This window comes from Eschrichtius robustus, chromosome X (genome assembly GCF_028021215.1).
Source record: "Eschrichtius robustus isolate mEscRob2 chromosome X, mEscRob2.pri, whole genome shotgun sequence".
Classification (NCBI taxonomy): domain Eukaryota; kingdom Metazoa; phylum Chordata; class Mammalia; order Artiodactyla; family Eschrichtiidae; genus Eschrichtius; species Eschrichtius robustus.
Window position 1 is genome coordinate 64596275 of NC_090845.1, and position 21672 is coordinate 64617946.

Sequence of the window (21672 nt, forward strand, 5' to 3'; positions counted from 1 at the left end):
AGGTCAACGAGGCTCTTTCTGTTTTTCTTTGTCTGATTTTTAAATGCTTTATTGAGGTATAACTGACATACAAGAAAATGCACATGTTTAAAGTAAACAATTTGATATGTTTGACACATGACCCATGAAATTATCTCCACAATTAAGAAACATTTCCTCGTGCCCCTTGCAACCCCTCCCCCCGATTCTCCCTGACACTTCCTTCCCCATCACCAGGAAAAAACATTATTAGATTACTTTCCGTTTTCTAGAATTGTGTGCAACTTATGATTGTCACACACAAACACACACACACACACACATGCATCCAGGAATGCATGCATGCACACATGCACATACATCATGACATGAACTTTTCTTGGTCTGGCTTCTTTCAATCAGAATAATTATTTTCAGATTCACCCATGCATCAGTAGTTCATTACAATTTATTGCAAACTAGTGTTCCATTTTGTAGATGTACAGCCGTTTATTTATGCCTTCACCTGCCGACAGACTTTTGTGATGTTTCTAATTTTTGGTTATTGCATATAAAGCTGCCATGAACATCCATGTAGAAGTTTTGTGTGGATGTGTGGTTTCATTTGGCTTTGGTAAATACCTAGGAATGGAAAGGCTGTGCAATATGGTAGGTATGTATTTAACTTTTCAATGAACTACAAAAATAGCTTTCCAAAGTGGTTGTGCATTTTACATTTCCATCAGTGGTATACGATGGTTCCAGTTCCTTCGAATCCTAGCTCATACTTGCTATGGAGAGTCTTTTTAAATCTTAGCCATTCTAAGAGTTGTGTAGTGCTATCAAATTGTGATTTTTAGTTGTAACTCTCTAATGACCAGGGATGTTGAACATGTGTTCATGTGCTTATTTCCCATCCATGGATGAATGGTGAAGTATCTGTTCTAGTCTTTTGTCCACTTTTAACTCGGTTGTTTGTATTCTTAATATTGAGTTTTGAAAGTTCTCTCTACATGTTCGGATAACTGCCCTTGATCAGATTTATTTATGTTCTTTCTGAGAATACTTGGCCCAACACAAGGTCAGAACAGGTTTTCTTCTAAAGCTTACCTTTAGGTCTGTCATCCATTTTGAGTCCATTTTTGCTGATATATAGTAAGAGATATTAATGCTCATATTTGAGGGATAGGAATATCCAATGTTGCTAGCACCACTTCTTGAAAAGACGATCCTTTCTCCACTGAACTGCCTTTCTAACTATGTCAAAAATGAGTTGTCCTTATGTGGGTGGGTTTATTGCTGCATTATCTATTCTGTTCCAATGGTCCATTTGTCCATGTTCATGCCAAAATCACAGTGTCATGATGACTATCGCTTTACAGTAAGTCTTGAAATAAGGTAGTGTTAACTCTCCAAATTTGTTCATCTTTCTTAAGGTTATATTGGCTGTTCCTGGTCCTTTGTAATCCCATGTGAAATTTAAAATATTCTTGAAATTTAAAATCTCTACCAAAATAAAAAAATCCCTTCTGGAATTTTCAGTGGGTTTGTGTTGAGTCAATTTGGGAAGAACTGACATGTAACTATGTTGAATCTTCTGAACAATGAGCATGGAATATCTCTCCATTTATTTAAGTCTCCTTTGATTTCTCTCAACAGCAGTTTCACGGCATATAGCTTGAAGGTATTATCCCTAAGTATCTCATATTTTCTGATGGGGTTATAAATTTATTTTAATTTCTCACTGCCTGGTACGAGTACATACAAATACAATTAAGTTTTCTATATTGATATTGTATTATATCCTGCAACCTGGTTAAACTGGCTTATGAGTCCAGTTCCTTTTTTCTGTGGATTCCTTATGATTTTCTGTATAGAAGACCATGACATCTTCAAAGAAAGATCATTTTACTTATTACTTTCCAATCTGGGTGACTTTTATTTCTTTTTTTGTCTTATTTGCCTTGGCTTGACCCTCCATAAAAGTGGTGAGTGTGGACATCCATACCTTGATCTTGGGGGGCGGGTGGGGGAAATCATTCAGTGGTTCACCATTAAGTATGGTGTTAGCTGTTAGATATTTGTCAGTGCACATTATATCTGGCTGAGTAAGTTGCCTTCTCTTGCCAGTTTGGTGAGAGCTTTTAGCATGAAATGGTGTTGGATTTTTTAAATGCTTTGTGAAGATGATGATATGGGTTTTTTTTTTTTCCTGGATTTGGTTTGTCAGCATGGTGAATTACTCTCTGATTTTTGAAAAGCCGGTGAACCTTGTATTCCAAACCCCAAGTGATAATGATGTATTAATTTTAAAATATATTTTGGATTTGACTTGCTGAAATATCGTTTAGTAATTTTCCATCTTGTTCATGAGTGATGTTGGTCTACACTTTTCCTTTCTTGTAATGTCTTTTTCTGGTTTTGGTGTCAGAGTGATGTTGGCATCACCAAATGAGTATGAAAATTAAATTAAAATTAATGTGACGTTTTCTGAAAGAGCTTATGTTAAAATGGTATTATTTCTTCCTTGAGTGTTTGGTACTTTTCACCAGTAGAGCTATATGGAGTTTTCTTCAGGGGAAAATTTTTACTTATGAATTCAATTTCCTTGGTAGATATCAGACTCTTCAGGTTATCTATTTCTTACTGAATGAACTTTGGTAGTTTGTCTATTTCAAGAAACATGTCCATTTCATCTAAGTCGTCAGATTTATTGGCATAGAGTTGTTCACGGTATTTCTTTGTTATCATTTTAATATCTACATGCTCTGCCATGATGCCACCTGCCTCATTGTGAAGTTGGCAATTTGTGTCTTCTCTCTCTTTTTCCTGAACTGTTAACCTATAGGTTTATCAGGTACATTGATCTTCTCCAAGGAAATAGCTTTTGTTTCATTCATTTACCCTATTGTCTTCCTCTTTCTGTTTTACTGATGTCTGCTCGGATCCTTACTATTTCCTTTCTTCTTTACTTTGGCTTGAATATGGCCTTACTTTGGCTTGAATTCTCCCTCCTTTCTTAAAATGACATCTGAGTTCACTTATTTGAGACATTTCTTCTTTTCTTTATATATAAAGACTATTTCTTGCAGACATTTGCAAGAGTATTTCTGGGGTTTGATTTTTTTGTGTGATAGTCTTTCTAAGTCTTTGATGGATATTGAATTTTGAAAGTTTTAAGATTAATGGCATTTTCTGTATATGTTTATTATATTTTATTACTTAACCTATCTGTCCAAATTTGAAAGGTATTTTAAAATCTCCCACTCTAGTTTTTCTTGCGTTTTTAAGATTTTTATGCTACTGGTTTCTGGGGTTTGTTTTTTCAATCCACCCTGACAATATGTCTTTGAATTTGTATATTTAGACCATTCACATTTAAAGTCATTATTGACGTAGATGAATTAACATCTACTATATTTGTAACTGTTTCCTATTCATTACACTTGTTCTTGGTTCTTTCTTCCCCTCTTTTTCTGCCTTCTCTGGGTTCAGTTGAGCATTGCATATGATTCCATTTTATCTTCTCCTTTAGCATATTGATTATGATTTTAAACAAATTTAAGTGGTTAACCTAGAGTCTGCAATATACATTTATAGCTAATCAAAGTCCACCTTCAAATAGCACTACACTGCTTCATGTGTACTACAGGTACCTTATATCAGAGTCTTCCCCATTCCTTCCTCCTGTTCCTAATGGCAATACTGTCATTCATTTCACTTATCAGTGTGATATAGTTATTCAATACGTTGTTACCATTATTACTTTAAACAAGCAGTTATCTTTTATTTTATTTATTTATTTTTAACATCTTTATTGGAGTATAATTGCTTTACAATGGTGTGTTAGTTTCTGCTTTATAACAAAGTGAATCAGTTATACATATACATATGTTCCCATATCTCTTCCCCCTTGCGTCTCCCTCCCTCCCACCCTCCCTATCCCACCCCTCTAAATGTTCACAAACCACTGAGCTGATCTCCCTGTGCTATGCGGCTGCTGCCCACTAGCTATCCACTTTTCGTTTGGTAGTGTATATATGTCCATGCCACTGTCTCACTTTGTCCCAGCTTACCCTCCCCCTTCCCCATATCCTAAAGTCCATTCTCTAGTAAGTCTGTGTCTTTATTCCCATCTTACCCCAAGTTCTTCATGACCTTTTTTTTTTTCTTAGATTCCATATATATGTGTTAGCATACGGTATTTCTTTTTCTCTTTCTGACTTACTTCACCCTGTATGACAGTCTCTAGGTCCATCCACCTCACTACAAATATCTCAATTTCGTTTCTTTTTATGGCTGAGTAATATTCCATTATATATGTGCCACATCGTCTTTATCCATTCATCCGATGATGGACACTTAGGTTGCTTCCATGTCCTGGCTATTGTAAATAGAGCTGCAATGAACATTTTGGTACATGACTCTTTTTGAATTATGGTTTTCTCAGGGTATATGCCCAGTAGTGGGATTGCTGGGTCGTATGGTAGTTCTATTTTTAGTTTTTTAAGGAACCTCCATACTGTTCTCCATAGTGGCTGTATCGATTTACATTCCCACCAACAGTGCAAGAGTGTTCCCTTTTCTCCACACCCTCTCCAGCATTTATTGTTTCTAGATTTTTTGATGATGGCCATTCTGACCGGTGTGAGATGATATCTCATTGTAGTTTTGATTTTCATTTCTCCAATGATTAATGATGTTGAGCATTCTTTCATGTGTTTGTTGGCAATCTGTATATCTTGTAGATCAGCTAAGAATAAGAACAGTAAGTGGTTTTATTTTACTTTCATTGATTCCTTCTTCTCTGTTCTTCCTTTCCCTACGTAGATCTGAGTTTTTGACCTTTATCATTTTCCTTCTCTCTGAGGAACTTCTTTTAGTATTTTGTGCACAGCAGGTCTGCTGGCAATGAATTCCCTCAGCTTGGCTTTGTCTGAGAAAGTCTTTACTTTGCCTTCATTTTCAAAGGATAATTTCACCGGATATAGATTGCTTGGTTGGTGGATTTTTCTTTCAACATTTTAACTGTTTCACTCCACTCTCTTCTTGTGTGTGTGGTTCCTGACCAGGAGTCTGATATGATTCTTATCATTGTTCCTCTATAGTTATGGCATTTCCCTGCTTCCCATGGCTTCTTTCAAGATTTCATTCATTGTCTGTTCTTCTGCAGCTTGAATATGATATTCTAGTTTTTTCGGTATTTATACTGCTTGGTGCTTTCTGAGCTTCTTAGATCCATGTTTTGGTGTCTGTCATTAATTTTGGAATATTTTCAGCCATTATTACATCAAATATTTATTCTGCTTCATTCTCTCTTTCTTTTCCTCCTGGCGTTCCAATTATGCTTCTTTTGTACCTTTTAAACTTCTCCTACACTATTTCAATGGTGTTATTTTTTCCATATTTTTCTCTTTGTATTTCAGTTTACAAAGTGTCTATGACCATATATTTAAGCTCACTGATTACTTTGTCAGTTGCAGTACACATCAAAGGTATTCTTCATATCTGTAGGCATTTTAAATTTTCAACATTTACTTTTGATTCTTTCTTAGAGTTTCCATCCTTCTGCTTACAGTACCCATCTGTTCTTGCATGCCGTCTATTTCTCCCATTAGGTCACTTAATATCTTCATCATAGTTGTTTTAAATCCCCTGTCTCTGTGTGTCTTTAAATGCATAAATTGTGACTGACGCTAGGCTCAGGGGAAAGACCCTAACCCTGTGACCAGTTGGTTGTGTGTCTAACAAGCCTTTACCCTCTGTTCTGTAGAGCTCTCAAGGGAAAGACTTATACCCTGTGCTATATACAGGCCCATCAGGTGGTTGCTCATGAAAAAGCAGTAATTAGAGGATTAAAAAAAAAAAAAAAAGACAGAAACGAGTCTAAAAAGCAGCCATGCTGAGCTCTACATTTATAAGTGCAGACAGCTCACTAGGACTCTTAAATCCCTCTGATGCTGCTGCTCAGGTTTCTTTCACACATATCCTGATCCTCAGGCTTGTACATTGTAGGAGAAAACACCCATGTTGTCCTATGGCACAAATGTTTATGAAAAGTGGCACTGAATGCCTTATCTCAGAACCTCCTAATAGGCCAGAGGGCACAATGATCTTACTGCTTAATTGTAAAACAAGCAGTGAATGTGGGTCCTCTTAAGCACTGAAGCATATCAACAAGCCAGAGGGCTCCTCTGCACTCTGCTCTCCGCTTAAGCCCAAGGTCTCTAAAGCTAATTGTGCGGCAACCACAGAGGATTTTCCTAATCCTAATGATACTGATTGGAACTCCCTGGAGGGGGATGCTGCTGTAGACTGAATAATGGCCACCCAAGATATACACATCCCATTGCTGAGCATTTGAATATCACCTTATATGGCAAAGACTTTGCAGAGGCAATTAAGTTAAGGATCTTGAGATTTGGAAACTGTGTCAGATTACCGAAGTGGGACCTTGGGTAAGTGCAACCACAAGCGACCTCATAAGAGGGGGCTTAGGGATATTTGAGACAGAAGAAGAGAAGGCAGTGTGATCACAGAGGCAGAGATCGGAGTGATGTGGCCACAAACCAGGGAATGCCAGTAGCCACGAGAAGCTGGAAGAAGCAAGAAGAGATAGTCTGGTAGAGCCTCTTGAAAGGAGCACAACAACCCTGCAGACACCTTGATTGTGGCCCAGTGAAACTGATTTCAGACTTCTTGCCTCCAGAACTCAGAGAAAACAAATGTCTGTTGTGCTAAGCCATTAGGTTTGTGGTCATTTGTTACAGCAGCCTCAGGAAACTAATATAGAAGCTTACCAACATGAGTTGGGTAGAGACGATCCCCTGAAGCGTATGTTATAACCACTGCAAAATAAAAAAATACAAGGGAGAGGAAACAAAAACAGGGGTCTAGGTTTGATTTGACTGGAAAATCAAATTTCATTAAAAGATTTAAGCAAGTATCCAATGAAAAGGGTGCTGATTGGCTTCTGTGCCTATATAATGCTATCTTTGAATTAACTTTAAGTTCTGCCAAGATGAGCCAATTGTCTGTCATATTTGTGTTCCTTAATAATTTATTACGGGTTCCACTAAACTTATGGAAATAGGTGCACGGTGTCCATTCACCTGAACATTCATGGGCATGGCTCGTGGCCTTTTCCTTGCTCCATTGGGTGTCCATAGCATATAAAGTAACTCACTCTACCGTTTCAGTAGAAAACGAGCATGCCTTCATGAACTAGAGTACATCGAGGGGGACGATTATTAAGGAAAATTGCTATAGTTCATTCAGTATATCATTATTCTAAGCACTCCAATGGGCAGGAAACCAAAGCCAGTCCTGAGCAGGCTCCTTTTGAAACCAACACCTGGCAGTTATTTCTCATGGGAGCACCTCCAAATTATAGGGCTTCCCCACTGCCTTTGATTATTCAAGTGGCTATTAGGTGGCCTAGATGGCCTAGAATCAATTGACTGCTCATGACGAGGGTCCTGAGATCTAGCTCTTCACTTGCCACGGTAACTACTACTGAGGTGAGACCCCATTTCAGGTTTTTCCTGGGCCACCTCCCACCACTGTGGAGCCCTCACCGAAAGACTTGTTATTGGTGAGTCTGTGACCTGGGCTTCCCCACCTATCTGATTCTGGGTACTATCCCTGAGGAGCTCCAGCTCTTCTATGACAAGCTGCACAAAATATCCAATCTCCTTCTCTCTTGAACACATCCCCATGGTACAGGGCCAACTGCCCTATTCCGTAACATAAGGCATGTCCCCAGGTGCCCAGTGACTTCCTGAGGAAACTCTCCAGTGCTAGTCCATTAGTTGTCATACAATACCTTTTATGGCCTTGATTGATACTGGTTCCCAAATTACATTGGTGATCCCCAGAAACCCCACTGAATTTAAAGGAAGAACTCTCTAAGTTTTCCAGGGCATTGCCAGACATAAGAAGGAAAGTAAAGAAGTCTGCCTTACATCAACCATTTGCACAATAATTTGACTAATTTTTCAGTGGTCACAGCTCCCACCCCCCTTGGATTTCCCCTTATGGGACGGATGTTCTAACTAGCTCAGTGGCCTCCTGGAATAACATTAACACTTAAGTCCATACGGTTAGCCTCACCAAATAGGACCCTGTAGATCTATCCCAACTCCTTACAATTGTTAATATGGCCCAATATAAATTGAAATAGTGCTTTCAAGGATTGGGGCCCATTACACAAGATGTATAAAGCGGGGGGATAATTATCCCCACTGTTTATGTTTCACTGTCCAATTTTGCCTGTTGATTAACCTGAAAAAAATAAATGGTGCCTCACAGTGGATTTGGTGCCTCACAGTGGATTATTGCAAACTTAATGCCACCGTCTCACCCATTAAGGACCCTACATCTAACACCATTGATATGACCGAGGCCATTCAATCTTCAACTGACAGATATTTGCTGTTATAGACCTGGCTGATATGCTCTATTTTCAAGGCCTACTGTAACACCTTCTAAGCCTCAGGTCACACTCATCCTTGAAGTGACACAATACACCTTTAGTCAGTTGTCCATGGGGTACTTCAATAGCTCAGCCATAGCATACAACCTCTGATGGCAATACCTTAACCCAATCCACTTGTCCCCAGATACCCAGATCTGGAACTACAATGCTGACATCTCCTGCAAGGAAAATCAGTACAGACTCTCATAACAAGATAGTCACCACGGCAGTTACTGAGAGGAAATGGGCTGGCATTTGTTTCAAGGGCTGGGCACCTCAGCTAAATCCTTAGGCATCCCTTAGACTGCTGAGGGTTGCTCCATTCCTGATGTAGTTAAAAAGCAACTCTTAGCTTTGTTATTCTCAACTACTCTCATGAAGGCCCAGCACTATTAGGTCTCCAGCTCCTGGAGGCCACATAGGCCCCATTTACAAACACTATTATAGCCTATTCACTCAACCTCTCACAAGCTGGCCCACTGTGAGTGGGGCCCTTTAAAACAGAAGTCTCTAGAATCAGTGTACTTCATTTAGTGCTCTTTGGAGACTCTTTTATGGTGGAAGCTCTGGCAACCACCTCCTGTGATTCTTGGAGTTTATGAATCACACATGATAGCCACCACAAATTTCTGGTGCAATAGACTGCCCCTTTTGGCCCCACATTACATATCATTAGAGCAACTTCTGCTTGCATATTAAGCCCTCCTGGAAATGGAGGCTCTCACAGGACTTGAACTTGTGACCCTCTGCACCCAGCTGCCCATTATACCCTGGCTCATGGAAGCAGCACCACACAAGCTTTGCATTGCAACCAAGGCCTTCTTGCTGAAATGGAATTAGTACATACAGAGTAGAGCTATGCCTGGCCCTCTACCTTGCAAGAAGAGGTGGTCTCCCCTATTACCATTTCTTTGCCAGATGCCACGGTGCTGGAGGAGGTCACCTCTCTCTCAAAACCCCTGGCTACCTGAGGATCCCCTTGAGATCAACTGAGTGAACAGCAAAGGAAGTTCATATACTTTATGACATCAGCGCCATCACCAAATGTGATGGAACTTGTTGGAGGTATGCTGCTTTTTAATCTCTTAACCAGAACATCCCTGACAAAGGATGGCACCCACAATTGACACAATTGACCAAACTCCTCGAAGTTGTATTGGTTTTGGAGGATACGCTGACCAACAACTGGTCTCAAGTACACATCTTTACAGACTCCTGGGTCACTGCCAAAGGTCTAATGATTTGGTCTGACCACTGGCAACAACAACAATTTCCCATTCAAGGGTACCCCCTTTGAGGTAAATAATATTGTAAATTCCCTGCCTTTCAGATAGAAAAGATATATATTAGGGTGATGGATATCTCTGCCCACACCAAGGGTTATTCTACTGATGCCCAAACTAATGCCCAATCTCATAGATTAGTACAAATTTTAGAGACTAGGGTCAGACTTCCTTAGATGACACTGCAAATACCATTTTCTTAAATTTGACCCAATGGGCCCATGAGACAGGTCATAGAGGATTCTCTGCCCTTGAAGCTTGGGCTGAATGCAAAGGGTTTACCCCTCTCCTCTGCAATGGCCCACAGGATGACAAGCTAATTCACTCTCTACAGGAAAACCTAACATTAGCAATATAATCCCTGCAGTGCCACCCCATGGGGAACCTTCCAGTATCATTGTTGACAAGTAGGTTTTATTGGGCCACTCCCCCCCACACCCCCATCACGGGTGCTGCTCATTATGTCTTGATCATGGTGAATATATATACTGACATCTTACTCACCCACCCCACTAGACATGCTACTGTTGAAGTGAACAGGGCCTCACAAAAAGACTCCTCATTCCCTTTGGAGTTCCAGATGTTACCGACAGTGTTCAATGCGCTCACTTTAATTTTAAGAATACACAACAAAAATACAAACTCTTGAACAAGGCGTTCTATGGAACTTTCACCTTCTCTGTTGGCCCAAGGCAGTCACTCTTATAGACTGTCACAATCCTGTGCTTACACCTTACGGAAAGAAGAAGAAATGTGATGATCTAAATGGGTCTTTCTCCTTCCATTGGCCCTCATTATACTAAATGACCAGCCTTGGGGTCTGCTACTCCATGTCAAAATGCACTGAAAACACATCAGTTGCCTTTCCTTGCTCTCTGTGGTGACACTTGGCATATCAGGGTTTGCAAAGTTCATATTGGGGTAGGCATTGCTCTTTGTCTCTCTTCTCCTTTCATCTACCCCTTTTTCTTTCTCGCCTGCATCCCAAGTCAGATGACAGCTCCACCAAGGATGGATTGTTAGTTCTGATCCACAGAGTACTGAATGCCCTCCGGCATCTGCGACAAATAATCTGGCACCCTGATAATGATATTGATGATATACCTAAGGCACAAGCTTTGTCAACGTTTTCTGGCTACCAAGCATATTTTATTAATAATGACATGATGATCTCACTCAGGAAGTAGAGATCATCACTCCAGGACCCACATCCACAAGAGTGTGAATAGCAGAGAGCGTCAAGAAAGATTAAAATCGTTGTTACTCAAGAGCACCCTCTGCCAAGGAATGCAGGCTATCCCTAACCATACAGACCAAGAATGGGGACATCAAGCGATCCACACTGTGCCCATCCTGGTTCAGCGGCCCCACGTGCCTCAGGTTGTAGCATCCACATGGCTCATATGCTATTATTTGGCCTTCTGGCTTTTCACAGCCTAGCTATGCCTACTTTGGGTAACATTCTGGGCCTGGGGTTCCACAGGCCATTGAGACGACTCCACCTGGAGACAGGAGATACAGCCATTGGACTGAATTACAGCCATGCTGACTTCCACACTTACTTGACCTCTTCAATATCACTGCCATAGCCAATCACTAGATGGAACAACATTTCATCCCCACCTCACTGACAACATTTTCTACAATGTTTAAAGCAGCCTCTACAGGCTGTTCAAAACTCAAAAGGAGTCATACACACAGGAGGAAGCCTACATATTTGTGGCATGCCATACTCTTAAGCTTCTTGAATTAATGCCAAGCCCTCACCTCTCAAAATACATGTCAAAATACAAGCCTCATGTGGGGACATATGAAACAGGCTCCTTGGAGGTTGTTATATCCCCAATATGATGCCAAGATAGTGATCTCTTTTGTTGTTCATTGTGTGCCTCGTTATCCCAGTACATTCATACATTTCTGTGACTCTGTGACCAACAACATTTTATGCCTTAATGTCTTAAATTTGGCCCAACATTATTACAAACCCAAGTGAGGGTTATGACCTTGCCCTCAACCAACTCCCTGATGGCCTAATGGATCATCAGATGACCTCAGCTCAGCTGGTGGACTCATCCCCACTTATTACCTCAGCCCACAAATGGACTCATTCCCCATCCGACTCTTGGACTCATCCCAGATCGAATCTTCCATGACCCCACGCCCTCATCCCACCTCCTATCAAACATCTCCTGCACCCCTCATACCTCTTGTGGCTCTTCCCAACTTTCATTCTTCCCCAGTTCAGCCCCAACCACCACAAGCTACTCTCCCTTCTGCTTTTCTATTCACACCCCCTAATATACCATTATCTGCAAGTAATTTTTATTTAAGCCTCAATGAGCAAACAGCCCATGTCTTAAAGCATACCAATTGTTGGGCATGCCATAAAGGCACCTCTCAACTGCCTGGCCATATTGCAATCTGTCCAGCTGATCTTAAGGAAACCTTCACAACAGCACATTCCATCCTTTATCAGACAAAATGCCCGGCCACATCTCCAAACCTAAACGGTAACAGTTCTCCTGGACTTCCCTTTAAAGTACTAACTGCAGCTATTCAAAATGGCTCCCTATGTTGCCGTGATCAAAATGCTTACTGGCAGCACATTAATTCTTGGTTGCTTGTGCAATACGCTAAATCTAAGATTTAGCCTCTGAGGTTTATTGGTTTCATTGTCCTAAATACTTTTTGCTTCTGCTTTTACTTATCCTTCCACCTCAAACTTCTCCTCTTAATTTGACTTACACCATCTGTAATTTGGAGCCAAATGTGCTCTTTTAGGGTCGTGCCCCTAAACAAACTGAATCAATCTTGTCGCCATGCATGAAGCATGCTATATTCTTACCAACTGAGCTAAATCTGCTGACTACATTGGGAATCACTGGTCCCACCTCAGGAGCCCACAGTATTCTACAACACAATTAAATAATGGATGCCAATTACAAAATGTTCAAAACAATATCCAAACATGTGATTCAAAGTGCCATGGTCCTCAAAGTCCTAATTGCAGGCCAAGGCTCTTTGGCGGATATGGTTGTTGATAATCACCTAGCCTGGGACTCTCTACTGGCCAAACAATGGGGTGTTTGTTTTCTCAGTGGTACTACTTGCTGCATGTGGATAAACAACACAGGCAAAGTTACTCAAATAGCTCAACAAATAAGACAACAGGTTAAGGTCGTTAATATCACTCAGATGACTTTTAAATTGTGGTCATTTATACAAAACATTAAAAATACCCTTGTAAGCATTTTTTTTTTTCGGCTGTGTTGGGTCTTCGTTTCTATGCGAGGGCTTTCTCTAGTTGTGGCAAGCGGGGGCCACTCTTCATCGCGGTGCGCGGGCCTCTCACTATCGCGGCCTCTCTTGTTGCGGAGCACAGGCTCCAGACGCACAGGCTCAGTAATTGCGGCTCACGGGCCTAGTTGCTCCGCGGCATGTGGGATCTTCCCAGACCAGGGCTTGAACCCGTGTCCCCTGCACTGGCAGGCAGATTCTCAACCACTGCGCCACCAGGGAAGCCCCTTGTAAGCATTTTTAAGTGTACAATTCAGTGGCATTAACACTTTCATAATATTGTGCAACCATCCCCACTACACATTTCCAGATCTTTTTCATCATCCTAAACAGAAACTCTGTATCCATTAAACAATACCTCCCCTTTCGCCCCTCACCTCATCCCCTCATAACTTCTACTCTAGTTTCTGTCTCTATGAATTTGCCTACTCTGACATGGGCATTTTAACATTATTAATTTTTCTAATATATGAACATGGAGTTTCTTTCCATTTCTTAGTGTCTTTCTCAATTTCTTTCAACAACGTCTTACAGTTTTCCATGTACAGGTCTCTCACATCTGTGGTTAAATTTATTCCTATGTATTTTATTCTTTTTGTTGTGATTGTAAATGGGATTGTTTTCTTAATTTCTTTTTCTGCTAGTTTGTCATCAGTGTATAGAAATGAACAGATTTTTTTGTATTGATATTGTATCCTGAAACTTTACAGAATTCATTTAATAGTTCTAACAGCTTTTTTGTGGAGTGTTTAAGTTTTTCTGTTAAAAATTTTGTCATCCACAAGTAATGACAGTTTTATTTCTTTTTTTCAAATTTGAATGTCTTTCATTTCTTTTTCTTGTCTAATTGCTATGGTTAGGATTTCCAATACTATGTTGAATAAGTGTAGCAAGAGTAGACATTTTTGTCTTGTTTCTAGTCTTACAGGGGTAGCTTTTTATTTTTCATCATTGAGTATGATGTTAGCTGTGGATATGTCATATGTGGCCTTTATTATGTTGAGATATGTTCCTTGTATACACATTTTTGAACGTTTTTATCATGAATGGTTCTTGAATCTTGTCAAATGATTTTTATACATCTATTGAGATGATCATATGATTTTTATCCTTCATTTTGTTAATGTGGTATATCACGTTGATGATTTGTAGATGTTGAGCCATTCTTGCATACTTGGAATAGATTCCACTTGATAGTGGTGTATGATTTTTTTAATGCATTTTTAAATTCAGTCTGCTAATATTTTTTGAGGATTTTTGCATCTATGTTCATCAGAGATTTTGCATTGTAATTTCTTTTGTTGTGTTGTCCTTCTGTGGTTTTGGTATGATTGTAATGTTGGCCTCATAAAATGAGTTAGGAAGTGTTCCCTCCTCTTCAGCTTTTTGGAAGAGTTTGAGACATCTATGTATTAAATCCTTGAATGTTTCATAGAATTCACCTGTAACGTCCTGGACTTTTGGTTTTGGGGAGGTTTGTGATTAGTGTTTCAATCTCTTTACCAGTAATAAGTCTATTCATGTTTTCTATTCCTTCATTATTTAGTCTTAGAATGTTGTATGATTCTTAGAATTTGTCCATTTTTTTTCTAGGTTGTCTAATTTGTTGGTATATAGCTGTTCATAATATTCTTTTATAATCCTATCTATTTCTGTGGTATCCATTGTTATTTCTCTTCTTTCATTTCTGATTTTATTTGTCAGAACCTTCTATTTTTCTTTGTGAGTCTAGCTAAAGGTTTGTCAACTTTTTCATCTTTTCAAAGAACCAGGTCTTAACTTATTGATCTTTTCTGTTGTCTTTTTAGACTATTTCATTTATTTCTGCTCTGTTCTTTTTTTATTTTTATTATAACAGTTTTATTGAGATATAATTCACATAACATAGTTACCTATTTAAAATGTATAGTTCAGTGGTTTTTAGCATATTCTGAACTGTACAACCATCACTGCAATCAATTTTACAACATTTTCATCACCCACAAAAGAAATAACATGCTCTTTTCTGCTCTATTCTTTATTATTTCCTTTCTTCTACTGACTTTAGGCTTCTTTTGCTCTTTTTTTTCTAGTTCCTTTAGGTATAAGCTTAGATTGTTTGAGGTTTTTCTTGTTTCTTGAGGTAGGTCTGTATTGTTATAAACTTCCCTCTTAGTACCAATTTTGCTGCATCCCATAGATTTTGGTGTGTCATATTTTCATTTTCATTTGTCTTCAAGTACTTTTGTATTTCTCCTTTTATTTCTTTAATGACCCATTTTTATTCAATATCATCTTTTTTAGTCTCCATATATATGTGATTTTTCCAGCTTTCTTCTTGCAGTTGATTTCTAGTTTTATACCATTGTGATCAGAAAATACGTTTGGTATGATTTCAACCTTCTTCAATTTATTGAGATATTTTGTGTCCCAACATTTATTGTGAATGTTCCATGTCTACTTGAGAAGAACACGTATTCTTCTGCATTTGGATGGAAAGTTTTGTATAAATCCATCAAGTCCATCTGATCAAATATTTCATTAAAGGTCACTGTTTCTAGGCAGACTTTCTGCCTGGATGATCTATCAATTGACGTAAGTGGGGTGGCAAAGTCCGCTACTATTATCGTGTTGCCATCAATTTCTCCCTTTGGGTCTATTAATAATTGCTTTGTATATTTTGATGCTCCTATGTTAGGTGCATATATATTAATAACTGTTACATCTTCTTGATAAATTGTTCCCTTTATTATTATATAATGTCCATTTTTGTGCCTTGTTACTTTTATTGATTTGAAGTCTATTTTGTCTGATGTGAGTAGGGCTATACCCATTTTCTTTAGCTGCCATTTGCTTGGAGTATCAACTTCCATCCCTTCACTTTGAATGTAGGTTTGTCTTTAGAACTGAGATGAGTCTCCAGGAAGCAGCTTACAGTTGGGTCTTGTTTTTCAATCTGTCCAGTCATGCTGTGTCTTTTGATTGGGGAACTCAACCCTTTAAATTTAAGGTGATTATTGATAACTGAGGATTTCGTACTGCCATTTTATCTTCTGCTTTCTGGTTGCTTGGTATATCCATTGTTTCTTTTTCCTTGTATTTCTTTCTGCCATTTTGGTTTGGTGGATTTTTATGACGTTTTCTCAATTTCCTCTTTTTTATGTTTCATGTTCCTGCTCTACATTTATGTCTTGTGGTTACCATGAGGTTTGTATAAAACATCTCACAGATAAAATAGTCCTTTTTCACATATACACTACCAAATGTAAAGAGATAGCTAGTGGGAAGCCGCTGCATAGCACAGGGAGAGCAGCTCAGTGCTTTGTGACCACCTAGAGGGGTGGATAGGGAGGATGGGAGGGAGACGCAAGAGGGAGGAGATATGGGGATATATGTGTATGTATAGCTGATTCACTTTGCTATAAAGCAGAAACTAACACACCATTGTAAAGCAATTATACCCCAATAAAAAAAAATTTAAATAGTCCTTTTTCTTCTGATAGCATCTTACATTCATTTGCCTATATGGGTCACATCCTTTTCCTCTTCCCTTTTCATGTTTTTTTGTCTCAAATTATCCCTTTTTATGTAGTGAGTTCATTTCCAAATTGAAGTAGGTCCAGCTATTTTTACTGCTTTTTTTCCCTTTTAACTTTGTGCTATAATTAAGTGTTTAACAACCTATTGTGATGTAGAATTGCAATTTTTTTAAATAAAGCTTTTATTTATTTATTTATTTATGGCTGTGTTGGGTCTTCGTTTCTGTGTGAGGGCTTTCTCTAGTTGTGGCAAGCGGGGGCCACTCTTCATCGCGGTGCGCGGGCCTCTCACCATCGCGGCCTCTCTTGTTACGGAGCACAAGCTCCAGACGCGCAGGCTCAGTAGTTGTGGCTCACGGGCCCAGTTGCTCCATGGCATGTGGGATCTTCCCAGACCAGGGCTCGAACCCGTGTCCTCTGCATTGGCAGGCAGATTCTCAACCACTGCGCCACCAGGGAAGCCCTGAATTGCAATTTTTGATTCTGTCCGTTTATTTATCCCCTTACTCAAATTTTTGTGTATTTTGCCTTTTTTCTTTTCATGTAGAAGTGTTTCTTTCAACATTTCTTGCAAGGCAGCTCTAGTGTTGATGAGTTCATCAAGACTTTTGTTTGTCTGGGAAAGCCTTTATTTCTCCTTCATATCTGAATAACTGCTGGATAGCGTATTCTGAGCTGAATTTTTTTATCTTTCCAAATTTTGAGTATGTCATTCCACTCTCTTCTGGCCTGTAGAATTTCTGCTGATAGCCCAAAGAAGATTCGTTTTAAATTACCATCCTTTTTTCTTTAGCCGCCTGTAATTTTTTTTCTTGTCATCTACTTTTGATGGTTTCAATATAATATGGCTTGGAGAAGGCCTGTTTGAATTGCAGTAGTCAGGTGTTCTCTTGGCTTCATGGACTGGTATATCCACTTTCTTCCTTAGGCTTGGGACATTCTCTGCATTTATTTCTTTAAATCAACTGTCTGCTCCCTTCTTTCACTCTTCTCTTTCTGGGATACCCTTTATTTCAATGTTGCCCTTCCTAATAGAGTCAGATAGTTCTCATACAACTTATTCTTTTTTAGATATTAATTCTCTCTCTTCTTTTAGGTGTATTATTTCTAGATATTTATCTTTGCGTTTACTAGTTCTCTCTTCCATGTGGTCTGCTCTAATTCCAATGCTTTCCAATGCATTTTTAAAATTTATTTATTTATTTATTTTTGGCTGTGTTGGGTCTTCGTTTCTGTGCGAGGGCTTTCTCTAGTTGTGGTAAGCGGGGGCCACTCTTCATCGCAGTGCACGGGCCTCTCACTGTCGCGGCCTCTCTTGTTGTGGAGCACAGGCTCCAGACGCGCAGGCTCAGTAATTATGGCTCATGGGCCCAGTTGCTCCACGGCATGTGGGATCTTCCCAGACCAGGGCTCAAACCCGTGTCCTCTGCATTGGCAGGCAGATTCTCAACCACTGCGCCACCAGGGAAGCCCGGTTTTGTTTTTTTTTTTACTTGATTTTTTGTTTTTTTTTTTACTTGATTCTAAAGATTCAACAGGTTAGTAATTAGAGGCCTTTCTTTTGTTTTCCAGTAGATGGTGCTATAGCACAAGTTTTTGGTTTTGCTCACCTGTGCTACCTCTGGTTATATTTGAGATTGGCCCTTTCTACTCTCCACCATCTATGTCAGAGGTGTTGTCCGGTGCCCTTGTTGTTGCTGCTTGTGGCTCTGGGGTCATTGATGTCTTGCTGCTGCTGGTGTTACTGGCATCATGGCCTTGGGCATCAGGATGCCAAGCTCTTTCATTGTTGCCAGGGTCTCCTGGGTTTCAGGCACAGCAGCTTTTGGGAGAGGGGGATGGTTGAGGGGGAGCCAAGGTCATGGGCACCTCTGTTGTGTCTGGGGTTGTCAGGTTTGCAGGCACCTCTGCTGCAGATGGGAGAGGGCAGAGTCGTGAGCACCTCCATGACTGGACAGTAGAGCTCACAGGCCCGACTGACACTGCTGCCTGTTTCAAGTGCCGCTGTGACTGGTAGGCTGGAATTGTGTGTGTTACCTTTCCTGATGCTACATGGATCTCTGAGTCTGTGGGCTCAACTGCCATGGCCAGGGGTCCAGGATCACAGGCACCACCTCTGCTATTCCCTTGGTTCTGCCTCCTCTATGTGTTCCAGTCCGCTCATCTTTAAATGTACAGATGTGTGAAATCCTCTGTCATCCTGCTGTGTTGGACAGGGGCACCTTTGTTGAGTCATGGATGTTTTACTGGTTACAGATTGAAGGGGAAAGACAAAGGGAGCATCTCGCTACACCATTATGCTGATGTCCTCCATTTAGAAGTATCTTATTTAATTTCTGATATTTGGGTATTTTCCAGCTGTCTTTCTGTTGCCATCCAAGAATATACATTATATAATTTCTATCCTTTAAAATTTCTGAAAGTGTGTTTGGTGGCCCAGAAAGGGATCTAATTTGGGGAATATTCCATGTATTTGGAAGAAAAATCTGTATTCTGTTGTTGCTCGATGAAGTATTCTCTACACATTAAACAGGTCAAATTGATTGATAGTGCTCTTCAGATCACCGTATCCTTCTTGATTATCTTGATTTATCAATTACTAACAGATTTACTAACAGATTATCTTGATTTATCAATTACTAACAGAATGATGCTGAAATCTCCAGCAGTAATAGTATGCTTGGCTAATTCTTTTGTCAGTCCTATGAGTTTTTGCCTCGTTTTTTTAATGCTCCCTTGTTAGATGAATACACGTTTAGGGTTGTCATGTCTTCTTGGAGAATTACCCCTTTATCATTATGCAATGTCCCTCTTTCTCCCTGATAATCTTCCTTGTTCTGAAGTTTGCTTTCTTTGAAATTAATATAGTTATTACAGCTTCTTTTGGAGTAGTAATAGCATGGAGTAACTTTTCCCATCCCTTCCCAATTGATTAAATTGTGGTAAAACATCATATATAATTTACTATCTTAGCCATTTTTAAGACAGCTTAGTGGTGTTGATATTAAATACATTAATAATGTTGTACAACCATCACCACCATCCATCTCCACAACTCTTTTCATTTTATAAAACCGAAACTATACTCATTAAACTATAACTCCCCATTCTTCCCTCCCTTAGTCCCTGACAACCACCATAATACTTTCCATTTTTGTCTCTATGATTTTGACTACTCTAACTACCTCATATAAGTGGAATCATACAGTATTTGTCTTTTTGTGACAGATTTATTTCACTGAGTGTAATGTTTTCAAGATTTATCCATGTTTTAGCATGTCAGAATCTCCTCCTTTTTTTAGGTTACTAAATAATAGTCCATTGTATGAATATACCACATTTTGTTTATCCATTCTTCCATTGATGGACACTTAGGTTACTTCCACATTTTAGTTATTGTGAATAATGCTGTTATAAACCTGAGTGTACAAATATATCTTCAAGAGCCTGCTTTCAATTGTTTGTGGGCATATACCCAGAAGAAGAATGTTTAGATCCTATGGTAATTGTTTTATTTTTTACTTTTTGGAGGAATTGCCATACTGTTTTGAGTAGAAGCTGTACCATTTTACATTCCCACGGTGTATAAGTGTTCCAGTTTCTCTACATTCTCACCAATACTTCTTGTTTTCTGTTTTTTGTTCTTTATAGTAGCCATAATAATGAGTGTGTGGCAGTATCTTATTGTAATTTAGATTTGCATTTCCCTTATGATTAGTGATGTTGAGAATCTTTTCATGTGCTTATTGGCTATTCATACATCTTCTTTAGAAGTATGTCTATTCAAGTCCTTTCTCAATTTTTTGAATTGGGTTGCTTTTGCTATTGTTGTTGTTTATGTTGTTGCTGTTCTTTAGTTTTAGGAGCTCTCTGTATATTCTCTATTATTAGTCCATTTTAAGATATATGATTTGCAAATATATTCTCCCATTTAGTTGGTTGTCTTTTTATTTTGTTTATACTCTCTTTTGATGCACAATTTTTCAAAAAACTTTTATGAAGTCCAAGTTTTCTATTTTTTTTTCTTTTATTGCCAGTGCTTTTGGTGCCATATCTAAGAAATCATTACCAAATCCAACGTCTTAAATCTTTTGTCTATGTTTTCTTCTAAGAGTTTTATAGTTTTAGTTCATACGTTTAGGTCTTTGATTCATTTTGAGTTAAATTTTGGTAAATGGTGTCAGGTAAGTGTCCAATTGAATTCTTCTGCATATGGATATCCAGTTTTCCCAGCACCATTTGTTGAAGAATGCCCCTTTACCCATTGAATAGTCTTGATACCTTTGCCAAAAATCATTTCACCCTATATATAAGGGCTTATTTGGGGCTTTTTATTGTATTCCATTGGTCTATATATCTGTCTTTATACCAGTACCACAGTGTTTTGATTACTATAGCTTTGCAGTACTTTTTGAAATCAGGAAGTGTGAACCCTCCAGCTTTGTTCTTCTTTTTAAAGACTTTTTGTTTTTGGTCTATTCAGGGTACCTTGAGATTTCCTATGAATTTTAGGGTGTATTTCTTTATTTCTGCAAAAAGCCATTGTTGGGATTTTGTTAGGGATTGCATTTAATTTGTAGATTGCTTTGGGTAGTACTGATATCTTAACAATATTAAATCTTCCAATCCATGAACTTAGAAAGTCCTTCCACTTATTTGTGTCTTCTTTAATTCCTTTCAGTAATGTTTTATATTTAAATATTTAAACAAGTCTTTCACCTCCTTGGTTAATTAATAAGTATTTTATTCTTTTTGATGTGATTGTGAATGGAAAGGTTTTCATAATTTCATTTTTAGGTTGTTAGAGTATAGAAATGCAGCTGATTTTCTGTGTGTTGACTTTGTATTCTATGACTTTGCTGAGTTTTAATAGGTTTCTTGTGGAATCCTTAAGATTTTCTACATACACGATCATATCATCTGCAGACTAAGAAAAATTTACTTCTTCCTTTACACTTTCAGTGCCTTTATTCCATTCCAGAACTTTTTTTTTCTTTTTTAGGTTTTAAATTATTTTATCTTATTTTTTTATAGAGCAGGTTCTCATTTTTTTCGAATTTTATTTATTTTTATACAACATGTTCTAATTAGCTATCTATTTTATACATATTAGTGTATGTATGTCAATCCCAATCTCCCA